The sequence below is a fragment of the Balaenoptera ricei genome, chromosome 9, assembly GCF_028023285.1.
Source record: "Balaenoptera ricei isolate mBalRic1 chromosome 9, mBalRic1.hap2, whole genome shotgun sequence".
Lineage (NCBI taxonomy): Eukaryota > Metazoa > Chordata > Mammalia > Artiodactyla > Balaenopteridae > Balaenoptera > Balaenoptera ricei.
The window spans coordinates 21536487-21550198 of NC_082647.1; positions in this window are offsets into that span (position 1 = coordinate 21536487).

Below are 13712 nucleotides of genomic sequence, written 5' to 3' on the forward strand. Positions count from 1 at the left end.
AGAAAACCAAAATTGTCCATAGTCCACTATCTGGAGACAATCACCATGAACACACAGGGTGCCTCTCTCCCCTTGTGCTCAGAAAGCCCACCTATGTCTCCCTCTGCTCAGCTCTGGCTGGTGCTTCCACTGACAGGCCAAGCGTCCTACCTGCAGTCAGAGGAAGAAAGTCCCGATGGCCCCCGAAGCCTCTCCAGGTCACTCCCATCACTCATTCCTCCTGAGGAAGTAGGAAAGGGCAGGAAATCTCAGCGCCCTTTGAAGAGAAAGGGAAAAGTGAGTAACCGGGGTGGGATGGGACCGCCCAAGGGCAGACTGAGTCAATCAGCAAATATTCCCGGAGGGCAAGGAATCTGGGGGATACAAAGACATGACACCCCAGTCCACGCCCTTGAGAACAGTACCTAGAACATAGTAAGTGCTCTCTAAATGTTTGCTTAGAGTCTTATTTTTATTACCCAAGAAGTTTGGTATGTAGGTTCCAAGACAGTGATAAAGATCAAAAGGGCTCTTTGTTTGGAGGGAAGAAAGACTACTGAGGGTTTGCGGGGGCGGGGATGGATTCCCAGATCCTGAGAGTGGACAAAGACCCCAGCCCTGAGCCTCCCTGGTGGTGCAGTGGTTAAGAATCTGCCTGCCAATGCAAGGGACAAGGGTTCGAGCCCTGGTCCGGGAAGATCCCATGTGCCGCGGAGCAACTAAGCCCGTGCGTCACAACTACTGAGTCTGCGCTCTAGAGCCCGCGAGCCACAACTACTACTGAAGCCCGCACACCTAGAGCCCGTGCTCCGCAACGAGAAGCCACCGCAATGAGACGCCCGCGCACCGCAATGAAGAGTAGCCCCCGCTCGTCGCAACTAGAGTAAGCTCGCGCAGCAACGAAGACCCAACGCAGCCAAAAATAAAATAAATTAAATAATAAATTTAAAAAAAAAGACCCCAGCCCTGAGCTTTGGAAACACCCCAGGAGCAAAGCCAGGGCGCACAAGAACTTGGGCAACCTACAACCGGTCTCTCTTCCTCAAGCTCTTTTCTTCTTCAGCAGTGGCGGGATGAAGCAGGCAGGATGCACCCAGGCAGGTTTAAGAAACTACAGGCAGTCACAGAACCCCTTGTTTGCTGGGTGAAAGCTGCTGTCTGCACACTGCAGGGGAATCCGCAGGAGGCCTGCGGGGAGGATCTGGGAAAGGCCCCACCGCCCTGGAGAGCAGAGGGGTTTTTAGAGTCTGAACAAGGAGCAGCAAGGGAAGCGGGCACTGGCAGCCCGGGGCCCGGGAACAGGGATGCAGAGAGCTGCCAGGATGTCTACTGGGCAGGGAAGCCTGACGCTGTTTTGCTGGGTGATTGGTGCGTGACCTCTAGAGAACCTCCAGGAGAATCCACACTTCCCCCAGGGCTCAGGGGCTGGATCAGAGGCTGTGACGAAGTGCCAGCTGACCCCAAGCCTGGCATGGGCGGCCACAGGTCCCCCAGGGCTCTTACTGAGGCTCACGGAAGCTGCTCTTGGTGTTCATTTCAAGCCAATCTGGGCTCCAAGGGATAAACCAGCAGAGGAAGCAGAACCAGCCTGACAGGATGGCCTGCGGGGTGTAAGACCCAACACCAGTGGGGTAAGGGGGTATGCAGCCGAGGTACTCGGGCTGGTTCACACACAAGATGTTTATGCAAAGGACTTCAAAAGGAAACAAAAAATCCCCTCTATGTACATATATTATCTGTCTTGTCACTCCAGCCACTCGCTGGGTGGTGGATCCTGGAAATTGTGCTGAATGAGGGATGGGCCTACAAGCAGTGCCTTTGATCAGTCCTTATCTACCCTAGAGGGACGTGAGGCCCAGGGCCCCCTGCTCATCCCCTCACCTATAATTCATACACTCTGGCCTCCTGGCTTTGGAGGGGCTTTGGTGGTGAAACCACAGTCCTAGCCTGTACCAGCCCCGCCCTCCAGCCAGGCCCTGGGGATTAGGGCATGGGGGACCCCTGCATTCCTGTGGACCACCTCCCCTCCAATCCCCTGCCTGTGGGGGGCCTCTTGGGCTTCTATGCGCCCTGATGGCCCCCAAAGCAGGTCGCATAGCATTTCAGCTAGAGAGGTGAGGAAGTGAGATTGTTTCTCCCCTGGAACCTCAGGCCTTCCTCTGAGAGAAGCCCTTTCCCGGGGCATCCACCTGGTACAGCTGTGAGTCAACCCCAGTGCCTGCAGCCAGGAAGCACCCTCCTCAGTGCCTGGCAGACCTGCCGCAGCAGCTCCAGGAGAAAAAGAGCCAGGCAGCAGCCCTGGGACAGGCCTGCCACCCACTCCCTGTGTCCCCAACAAACCTCAGCTATCACTGCTCCCTAGCGAGGCAGGGTCCTCGCCCAGAATAAGGGCATCCATTCTATCTCTGGTTCAACCCTAAGTTCAACTAAAAGCTGTGCCTTTAGTCCTTATATCCCCAGCTTGGGCAAAGGTCTCTGCAGGGAAGGGACATGAGCATTGCCAGGCTGCTTTCTGCTCAGGACCTATCTCTTTCATTTGTTGTTGGCCGAAGGAGAACCCGTCCTGGGACCAGAGCTGATCTGGGAATCGGAATTCCTGGGTCTAACCCGTCCCGCCCTCTGCATCACCTGCCCCCTGGGCCAACCCCACAGTGGGGATAGTGGTGGGAGATGGGCTGGCCCCTCGGCTGCCCAACACACCCCACACCTGCTGGAGGCGCTGCTTTCCGAAGCCGAGGAGACAGGCCAGCTCCACAGTCAAAGGGCTGCCTCCCTTGAAGCGGATCCCAGTTAACATTTCCTCTCTTAGGAGACGGACTGGGCTGGCGACATCAGTGTGGCCAGCCAGGGCTCAGAGCTAGGGCTGCTCAGGGCGCCTCTGAATTCCGGTTTGTGCTTTGGTGCTTCTCTATCAGTAACATCAATGCTCCCCTCCACTACAACCTGGAGAGGTGGAAAGGGCAGGTACGACTGTCTCTATTTCGTCCACGAGAAGATGGGAGACGGAGAAAAGTTTCGTGGTTTCCCCGAGCTCACAGGGCCACCAAGTGACAGCCAAATTAACCTGCCAGCTCCCAGCTCCTGTCTGTGAACGGCATGCGCTAGGGAAGTGAGGTTGCCGGACACAGGTCTCTTCTCTGGCCCCCCGGGCCTCTTGGGGTAGGAGGGAGGGCCCAGCTGCTCCATGGACCCTCGAGGATGCGGAGGCACCCCACACCCACACCTCCCGACAACTGTCAGCCGTTCGTTCACTCATCGAACACTTACTAAGCACCTACCTGGTACCAAGTACTGTGCCAGGAGCTGGCGCCGGAGACGCTGCTACTTTCGAGACGGACGTGTGAAAAGATTTCCACCTAAAATGGAACCGGAGGATAGAAAATGGCGAATCTCACGCGTGCGCACTCGGAAAAACAGTACTTGAGAACTGGGAAATCGTAAATGCCTGATTTACCAAAACACGAGGCTTATCTCCTGACCAATGAGCATCCGCCACGAATCTCTCCCCGTCCTCAAGCCAATGAACTCGCTGCTGGGACTCTGGCTGGACCTCCCCCTTTTTGTGCTCCTTGCCTATAAATAAAGTCCTCCGCACCATCCACTGATTGATGGTAGCCTGCTGCAGGCGGCGTTTTGCAGGTTGCAAGTTGTCTGCTATTCCCGAATAGCACAAACTCACTTTCTAGTCATTTGAGCTTGCCTCAGTTTACCTCTTTATTTAGACTGATGGAAGAGACAGACGTCAAATAGCTAATGCCAATAAACCCTTTGCTATGGGAGTCTGGTCTAGGAGCCCGGGAAGGATTCTGGGAAGAAGTCCATTTCAAGAGACACCTGAAGGATGAATAAGAGTTACCAGCCCAGGGCTTCCCTGGTGGCGCAGTGGTTGAGAATCTGCCGGCCAATGCAGGGGACACGGGTTCGAGCCCTGGTCTGGGAAGATCCCACATGCCGCGGAGCGACTAGGCCCGTGAGCCACAATTACTGAGCCTGCGCGTCTGGAGCCTGTGCTCCACAACAAGAGAGGCCGCGATAGTGAGAGGCCCGCGCACCGCGATGAAGAATGGCCCCCACTTGCCGCAACTGGAGAAAGCCCTCGCACAGAAACGAAGACCCAACACAGCCGTAAATAAATAAATAAATAGATAAATAAATTTTTAAAAAAAGATATTCAATAAATATTAAAAAAAAAAAAAAAGAGAGTTACCAGCCCATGAGGAAGAGTACAAAGTACACAGTATTCATCATCCAGGTGGAGATCTTTCGCAGACAGTTGGATGGGAGAGGGGTCTAGACTGCATATAGAGACTTGAAAATTATTAGCCTAGTGATAGATGACATTAGCCTTTCCATGCCCCAAATCCAACAATCTCCCCGAAGAAACGGACCCTAAGTAAGAGTAGCATGCAAACAGTTTTTTAATAAGTTCCCTGTTTCTGTTACTGACCTGGGTTCTTGGACTCCTTAATCAATAGAAATTGATAAGAGGCCAGACAAGAAATTGAGGAAAGGCTTTATTTGGACTCCTGCTGCAGCACGAGGGAGTGAAAACAAGTAACGGTTTCCCTTGCTCACTTCCTGAGGGGACGGCAAGCTGGTCCTTTAAGTAGGGTGAGGGTAGGGGTGGGTTCATGGGTCAGGCCGGAGGGGTGGCTTGGGTGGTGGTCTGCCCACCCCCTTGGTGGTGCTGTGTGCAGGGATCATGCGCAGGTCCCTGCTTTTGCTCCTGGCACCTGAGAAGTGGCAGTTGGGTTTTAGCCTTTTTGTATCTTGTTCATAATTTGTCCTGTGTATGCATGCAGTTATTTTCAGTACCTTATAGTTTCTTTTTTTTTAATTTTTTATTTTATATTGGCGTATAGTTGATTAACATTGTTGTGTTAGTTTCAGGTGTACAGCAAAGTGATTCAGCTATACATATACATGTATCTATTCTTTTTCAAATTCTTTTCCCATTTAGGTTATTACAGAATGCTGAGCAGCATTCCCTGTGCTAAACAGTAGGTCCTTGTTGGTTATCTATTTTAAATATAGCAGTGTGTGCATGTCAATCCCAAACTCCCAATCTATCCCTCCCCCTGGTAACCATTAGTTCCTTCTCTAAATCTGTGAGTCTGTTCTGTTTTATAAATAAGTTCATTTGTATCTTTTTTTTTTTCTTTTTAAGTTTCTTTGTATTCTGTTGCTTGAGGAGACCTTTGTCCAGGTACAAGCACTGCAGCAAAGGGTCCCAGGTCCCAGCCTATCTCATTTCTAGTTCCGATCAGCTGGCCCTACTAAGCCCTTTCCATAGGGAAATTCTAGATCCAGTGGCCCCTATCTCCAAGGCCAACATTCTGCCTGGAGTCCACCGTCTCCCCCTGCTGCCCTTATCTCCACCCAGACTGGGTTTGCCTCTGTCATCCTCTGCTTTACCCTCACATCAGTATAAGAACCTCCCGACGTAAGCCGACTTTTCTCATCCTTGTGGCTCCCTTGAGCCAGCATCCAGGTTCTCTCCTTCCTTTTCTGAGCCAGGCACGTGCCTGTTGCTCTCAGATCCACGTGTAGCCTTCCCTGCTCTCCTCTGCTCTGTGTTGCAGTAGGACTGAGTCCTGCAAACTATGTTTTCCAAGGTCTGTTAAGAACTTCCGGACCTCGTTGTCCAGTGAAATTGGAGAACAAGACAGAAGAAAGAAAGAAACAAGGGCATTTCTCGCGCCTTCTCTCTCCTCTGGGTGGGGTGTCCAGCAGGGGCTGTGCCTTATTATTATTTTCAGCTCCCATCAGGCAGTCCTGTTACCCAAAAAAGCCGGGTTTGCCTCTTGATGGGTGTCTAAAGACACAACCAAGTCAAAGATCAGAAGGATGGATTTATTACTTGCAGCAAGTAAGGAGAACACCGGGATCTTTCCCAAAGCAGTGTCCCCCTAAGCAGCAAAATTAGGGAAGTTTTAAGTTAAGAGTACAGGCATATCCATGAAGGGGCTTGAGCAGAGGAGAATTCAGCATAGAATCAGGACAAAGATCCACAGAGTCCAAGCTTTAGTCGGTTGAAGTCACGAGGGTCAGAAAAGGTCAACATCATCATCCCTTAGGTTCCAGTAAATCTGGTGGTTAAGCTCTTCAGGCTAATCTTTACCATTGAAACAGAACGGGGAGTCTGAAAACTGATACATTATCTTTGCTATTGTTACTTCTCTTGCCTGATAACAGTCGTTTGTTCCTGCACTCTTTTGTTCCCTTAAGATCATTAATTACTGAGACTATTCAAGAGCAAGCATTGTGGCCAGACTCAGATCACAAAATGGCTTAGGCCCAAAATGGCTTCTCTTATGTCAAGAAAGCCCATGCCTGGCTCCTTTTCTCCAGGGACCCCCTTGCATAACTGCTTGCGGCCCCTGACATGATTCCAGTTCCCACTAGGTATCCCTGACTCTGTGCTCTAATTCTGCCAGATGGTCCTCCTTCATGATGTGGGGTCCCAAAAGGAAGCTCTGGCTCATGGCCGCTGGAACACCACCCCCGTGCCTGTTCTTGCAGTCTCCAGGGCAGGAGCAGCTCCCAGTGAAACCACCCTCCGGCTTCCTCACCACCGACTGCTTGGCCTTTCTGCAATTCCAGCAACCTTGTGACTGGCTACCTGCGTTCTGTTCCTTCTATTGCAGTGTTTCTCAAACTTTTTGGTTTTAGGATCTCTTTACATTCTTTTTTTTTTTTTAATAAATTTATTTATTTATTTGTTTGTTTGTTTATTTTTGGCTGCGTTGGGTCTTCGTTGCTGCGCGCGGGCTTTCTCTAGTTGCGGCGAGCGGGGGCTACTCTTCATTGCAGTGCATGGGCTTCTCATCATGGTGGCTTCTCTTGTTGCAGAGCACGGGCTCTAGGCGCGCAGGCTTCGGTAGTTGTGGCACGTGGGCTCAGTAGTTGTGGCTCGCGGGCTCTAGAGTGCAGGCTCAGTAGCTGTGGTGCACGGGCTTAGTTGCTCCGCGGCATGTGGGATCTTCCCGGCCCAGGGCTTGAACCCGTGTCCCCTGTATTGGCAGGCAGATTCCTAACCACTGTACCACCAGGGAACCTCTGATGTCTTTACATTCTTAAATATCTTTTGTGATCTTGTACTTTATAATAAATATATATTTGTTTTTCATTCCCAATCCGGGCACAGAGCTTGGAATTTCCTACGTGAAGAGAGTGCTAAAGGTATCTTTTGTTATGGTAATGAGATGACTTTTGGAAAACCCCTAAGGATGGCGGCTGGCTGCTAAGTTTTGCTAGCGGTCCAGGTAGGTAGGCTATGCCAAATCATAAATACCTCGCACAGCCTAATGAGCGTCAGGGGGTTCTACTTGGCACTTCTAGGCTACTTCCAACTTGTGAGGCTGTCACCTTAAATATGATCTAAGAGGATGGAGCGTGGACAATGCCACATCAATTCTGCCCACATCCCATTGATCACTCCTATGGCCCAAACCTAGCAGCAAGGGTGTCTGGGAAACGTAGTCTGGCTATAAGCCTAGGAAGAGAAGCCTTAGCAAGACTGTGAACACACTGTATTGTCTCTACCTCGCCAATATATAAGTGTTCCCACTGAGGTACTAGGCTATTTGCTCCTTACAGATATGGGTTGTTTAGTATATCTCTATCCCTCTCCTAGAAAGCACTAATCACATTTTAACTGACTCTTCAATTCTGGACCCACAGGAAAAGACCATCCCCTGTTACTGCATGCTCCAGGGTGACTAGCACATGATATCATCTCTCTTTCCCGGTCTCCTCTCTAATGTTGTAATATGTTTCCTAGACCCAAGAAAGGATTGGGTCATCTACTGACTTTAGACTTTACATGTGGGTACAAACTTTGACCTTTAAACAGCAGATGCTCTTCAGACAGAGAACGGAGCTACGGGGAAGTCTGAGAGGCAGAAGAGTAGAGCAGAACTAGTCCTGGACTGGGAGGCAACACAGAGGTCTTCTAATTTAGGGAGCCGAGATGTATCGCAGTGGCCAGAAACACAGGGCGTGGAATCAGCGTCTTATTAGCTGAGTAGACTTCACCTGAAAAATGAAGACTCACTTCATAGGTTTGTTGTAAGGGTTAAATTAAATAGTATAAATAAAGCAATTAGTACAATACTTGTTGCAATGTGAAAGACTAACATATGGTAGTTATTTTAGTTGTTAATTCTGTTATATTGATTTAATTGTCCTGTTGTTTTTTACAGTGATGTACCGCCAATGCCTTGGAAAAGTGCTGGCACGTAGTAGGGACTCAATAAATACGTGTCCAATGAATGAATAAATGAACTCTCAGCCCTGTCAAGGACGGACAGTGTGATCTTGAACAAATGACTTCATTTGTTCTGTCTGGGCCTCAGCCTGTCCTGCCATAAATAAGGGCATGAGCAGGGCACCATCTGGTCCCTCCCAGGACCAGCTACCATGTCAGCAGAGGAGTCCTGCCCACCAAACAGGCAGCACTGAGGGACAGAAGGAGAAATGAACTCAGTGCTCCGGACCAGAGGAGGGTGGGCATTGGTGGAGGACTCGAGAGACAATGCCAAGACTGCGGCAAGAGGGTCTGCACGTCTCTCCTTAGAAGGTAAGGCAAGCATTAGGGCCTGACCCCAGTGTTTTGTACCCCCAAACCTCCTTCTGCGGCTCCCCCAGGCTTAAAAGAAGTGGTTGCAGAACTGCAGTGGGCTTTCCCCAGCCCCAGGTTCCTGGCTGTCTGTCCAGGAACCTTCCAAACACAGAGCTTGGGCACTGCCCAGCGCTAAGTCACCAGAGCCTGGGGCATGGGACCGAATATGTGACCTCATTCATTCACTCATTAACTATGATGCACTGGGCACCCTTCTAAGTGCTGGGGCATAATTAGCCGTGAACATAATAGTCTGTGCCCTCATTCCATTCAAGTCTGGGAAACAAGCACAAACCAGGTGATCAATTTCAGGTGGGAATAACTACCACAAAGAAAAACAAAGCAGCTGCGGTAGTTAAGGGAGACTTGTCCGCCAGCTCGTCATCCTCTCCTGGGCTAAGATTCAGGGAGGGACGGCCAACTGGGGAGGAGAGAGAAGGAAGGGGAAAAGGCAGAGAGAAAGTGGTTCGCAGAGTGGGGCGGGGGGAGGCCGTGGGGTCCCAGCACGGGCAGCGTCAGCCTGCTCTGGTTAGCCGAGCCCTGTCCCAGGCCAGGAGCTGCTGCTTCCCTGGGGCTCACCTGGGGGTCATCCCCTCTGCCTCCTGGCTTTTATCCAGGGGGCCTCCTGCCCTGAGCCTGTGACCTTGTGAGAGGCTGCCGGCTGCCTCAGAGGCCTGGGGAGGCCTCTGAAGGAGAGAGATGGACGCCCCAAGGGGGACAGCTGAACCTGAACCCACCAGTGTCCCAAGATGACCTGGTTGGGATTATTGGTTTGCTTCTGATGAAAGAGTGAAAACGCAACAGCATTTTCCCTGGAAATCAAGCCCCCGCCTCTACCCCCCGGTCATTTTGAGAGGACTCAGCATGAGAGGCCCCCAGGGCTTCTCCCCGACTCTCCCGGGCCTGCCTGTCAATGAGCTCAGGGAGAGACCTGAACTCCAGGGGTCGGTGAGTCACCACTGCATGACACCAGCCCTGAGAGAGCAGACATGGAGGAGGACTGACGCAGGGCTGCTCTGGAGATGGGCGGGTGGGGTGGGGAGGAGGGATGGAGGCCAGAAGGAATGGGCCGTGGCTCTAGCTGGGGTCCCAGAAGGCCACCTGCTGCTGCATCTCCACCTCACAGTACCTAAGTCAACCTTTAGGCTCCTTTGTCTTTGAAGTCTTCCCAGATTCTCTCACCTGGATGGGAATAATTTGCTCTTTTGTTCATTTATCAGCAAACATTTATTGAACCTTCCATGTAGCAATGGATACAGAAAACTAAAACAATCCTTTCTTTAAGAGGATCACATTCTAGTGGAGCAGGTAAGGAAAAGAGCTTGAAGAGCGTTATATGCACATACGTATGTATGTCTATACATCTCACATATGATGTTGGGAGCACACGGGACGCCACGTCATGCAGCCTGGGCTGTTTTGAGGAATGATGGGACCTGCCAGGCAGAGGGCAAGAATCCTTACAAAGGAACAAAGAGACAGGGACGAGCGTGTCCACAAGAGCGAAAATGGAGAAAGCATGGCCACCTCCTCAATCTAATGTGTCCTAAATAAACCATCAGCCATAACTTGCTTCCCCATTTTATCTTAACCAAGGGCTTCAACATATCCACCATACCCACATCCAATACACCATTAACCATGATTGCAAGTGGCAAAATAGAGGCCTAGCCCCTTGTTTTCAGTCTCCATCTTATTATCAAATTTAGTGGGGGAGATAAGTATAAGAAGCTTTTTTTTTTTTTTTTGGCTGTGTTGGGTCTTCGTTGCTGCATACGGGCTTTCTCTAGTTGTGGCATACAGAGGCTACTCTTCGTTGCAGTGCACGAGCTTCTACTGTGGTCGCTTCTCTTGTTGCAGTGGCTTCTCTTGTTGCGGAGCATGGGCTCTAGGCACGCGGGCTCAGTAGTTGTGGCTCACGAGCTCTAGAGCTCAGGCTCAGTTGTTGTGGCTCACGGGCCTAGTTGCTCCGCAGCATGTGGGATCTTCCCGGACCAGGGCTCGAACCCGTGTCCCCTGCATTGGCAAGCAGATTCTTAACCACTGGGCCACAAAGGAGGTCCCAGAAGTTTCAAATATAGTAGAAGGTATCAAAGATGGAAGTAGGGTGACCAACTGTCCCAGTTTTAGCCCTGAAAGTCCCACATCCCCGGAAACCCTTTGGTCCTGAGTAAACCAGGACAGTTGGTCACGCTAGAAAAGGAGACAGGAGAAGAGAGGAGAGAAAGCCAGGGCGAACTGATGTACTAAGCTCCTTGTTGAGGTGAAGGTCAGCTGTAGGTGGACAGAGAGAGGGTGTGTTTATATATGGGGAGGGAGACTCTTCTCCTTTGGAAGCATTAAACCCACCATGCCCCCAGCCCCACTGTCACCCCCGTCCTGATTCCTCCTGGGCAGTTTTCATCTGTCACTGACTTGTAGCCTCCAAACAGCCCCCCAGCAAGGCTGCACTTCTTCCTTACCTCCCACTGACCCCTTGGAGGGCACGCTGGGATTCCACGCCCCTTGGACTGATAGAGTGCCTCTGGCATCTCCTCCCCGTTCTTGTAGCACAGGTCCCTGTGGAGTTGTCTCCAAGCAGCTGTCTTTAACCCGTTCCCGTTCAGCACACCAGCCCACTCTCTGCACGCAGCGCCCCCTTTGCTCACCTCCTGCCCCGCCCCTCATTGCAGCCTTGAACGCTGAGAGGGGTGCAGGGCGGCTTACACTACGGACAACGTGACTCTGCGTCTTCCCCTCTGAGAGGAGACCTCTAACAGCCCACACCCCACCCCAGCCAAGGCAGGGGCAGGAGGAGCGGCAACGTTGTTCCACTGATGCCACGCGTCCGCCAGACCCCACGTCTGCCCGCGAGCCACCAGTCACGCTCAATGCCGCCTCTGTTGCGAGGTTGCTCGTGAAAAGCCCCTGTGTTGTGGCTCCCGGCTCCAGCAAGGTCCCTGATACAAGGTCTCCATTCATGTCAGGCTGGCCCTCCTTGGCCACACAGGCAGCCCCTGCTCCCTGAGGAAAGCTGCCCCGGGTAGGGGTACAGGGTGCATCTTCCCCCCCCCACCCCCGTTTCCACAAAGGCCCAGCGCACACTGCCCAGGTTCCCTCCCTCCCTCTGGTGCCGCCTGCCGTCCACCACCTGGGAAATCCTCAGGGCAGCAGGGCCCAGGCGCACACGCCAGCCAGTGGGCCTCTCTGTCAGCAGCCGTCCCAACTCCGGGCGGCCATGACATGTCAAGGAAAGGATGGGCACAGCAGAGCATACAGAAGCAACTTCCTTTTTTTCCTCTTCCAATGAGCAAAGGGAAGAAAAACTGTTGTCTGCAAGGTACCTACCCTTACAGACTGAATGGAGTCAGTCAGATCTGAGGAATGGGGTTGCTGGCCGGGGCCATATAAGTTAGGGAGCCAGCTGATGGGTTTTTGAAGCTCATGCAGCGTGGTGAATCCCCTACTACTGAAACCAAACAGAGGCTGTGAGGCCCTCTAGGGTACAAAAGCCTTTCCGTGTCCCCTGTTTCTTGTTTGTAGGAAAAAAGCTTCAGCTTCCTAGACTTTCCCTGAATTGCAAAAGGCAGATTCAAACAGTTACTAATTAGGGGAGGGAAGGAATGCAGAAACAAAGGAAAAGTTGTCAAGAAACAATCATGTAGCTTGGGGCAGGGTCCTGGTTCCTCCTCAAGAGATAGACAGGATGATCTGATACAAATATCTCTGAGTTCTTCTACAGGAACTAAGGCCCCCAACCAGGTGGAGGAGGGTAACTTTAGGCTGAGCGCAAGCACGTGGACCCCAGACTAGTCGGAACCAGAAGGCTGATGATGAGATTCCTGGAACATCACCCTGTTACCTACCCACCAACCAATCTGCAGAAAGTCACACAACCTGCAGCCCTCATTCCACATTTGTCTTTGAAAACTCTTCCCTGAAACCCATGAGGGAGTTTGGGTCTTCGGGGCATGAGCTGCCCGTTCTCCTTGCTTGGTCCTTGAAATAAACCTTTCTCTGCTCCAAATTGCGACTTTTTGGTGGGCCTCACTCACTGTGTGTCAGGCACACGAACTTGGGTTCCACAACACTACTCTGCAGAGCATTCATGCAATGGTTCTCAAACTGGAGCGTGCATCAGAATTATCTAGAGGGCATGTTACAACACAGATTGCCAGGCCGGCCTCTGGTCACTGGTGCGTTAGGATGGGGGTGGGGCCTGGGCATCTGCATTCCTAACAAGTTCCCAGGCAACGCTGATGCTATGGTCAGGGACCTCACTTTGAGAACTATTGGGAGAGGGTTTCCCCTGACCTCAAGGAAGTTACCCATCATTTGAGGCCAATATACACCTGAGTTCCCAAAGACAATTCCAAAGCCAAAACTATCATGAATACAATGCAGGGCTCTGAGGCGGGGTCTGTCTGACACCAATGGGGAGGTGGGGCTGGTCAAAGAAGCTTCCTAGGGAAAAGGGACTCAAGCGAGAAGGTGAATGTGATAGCGGGGAAGAAGGAGCAGGGAGTCTGTGAAGTCCCATATTGAAATGGGAGTTGGGGGGAGGAGAGGAAGGGAGGTGTCCTCCATGTTGGATGGGATAAGAGTCAAGGGGTGAGAACACTGTTTAGGGCGCCAGGTGGGATAAAGGGTAGGCGAGGGCGGCCATGTTGAAGGACAATGGGCGGGGTGCGTTGTAGAGGCTAGGAAGAGGGGACCCTTGAGTGCCACACCAAGACCCCTGGGCCAGATACTGTGGCCAGAGAGTGCTGCTGTGTGTTTTAAAGTTGCCATTGGCATGACCAAGCCAGTGCTTGAGGAAAGTTATTCTGGCAGCCAGCAGGGAGCAAGGAGAGCCTGGGCAAGTCTACCAAGTTGGAAGGTCAAGGCAAGCAATGAGCGAGGTAATTTCGCTTATCGTGTCATGTGATAATTGGTGTGGTCCTACGTGGGTTGTGTAATCCAAAGTGTTATCACTACCAACCCCTCCTCCAACAGTTATCTGTAGGTTGTTATTTTTTCTGTTTTTTTTCTCACTTTCTGAGGGATCGCAGTGACCCCCAAAGAACCCAGCATCCTACCGGGGAGGGAGGCGAGGTTGGTGTTAAATAAACAGGTAGTGAGGGCTGGCAGG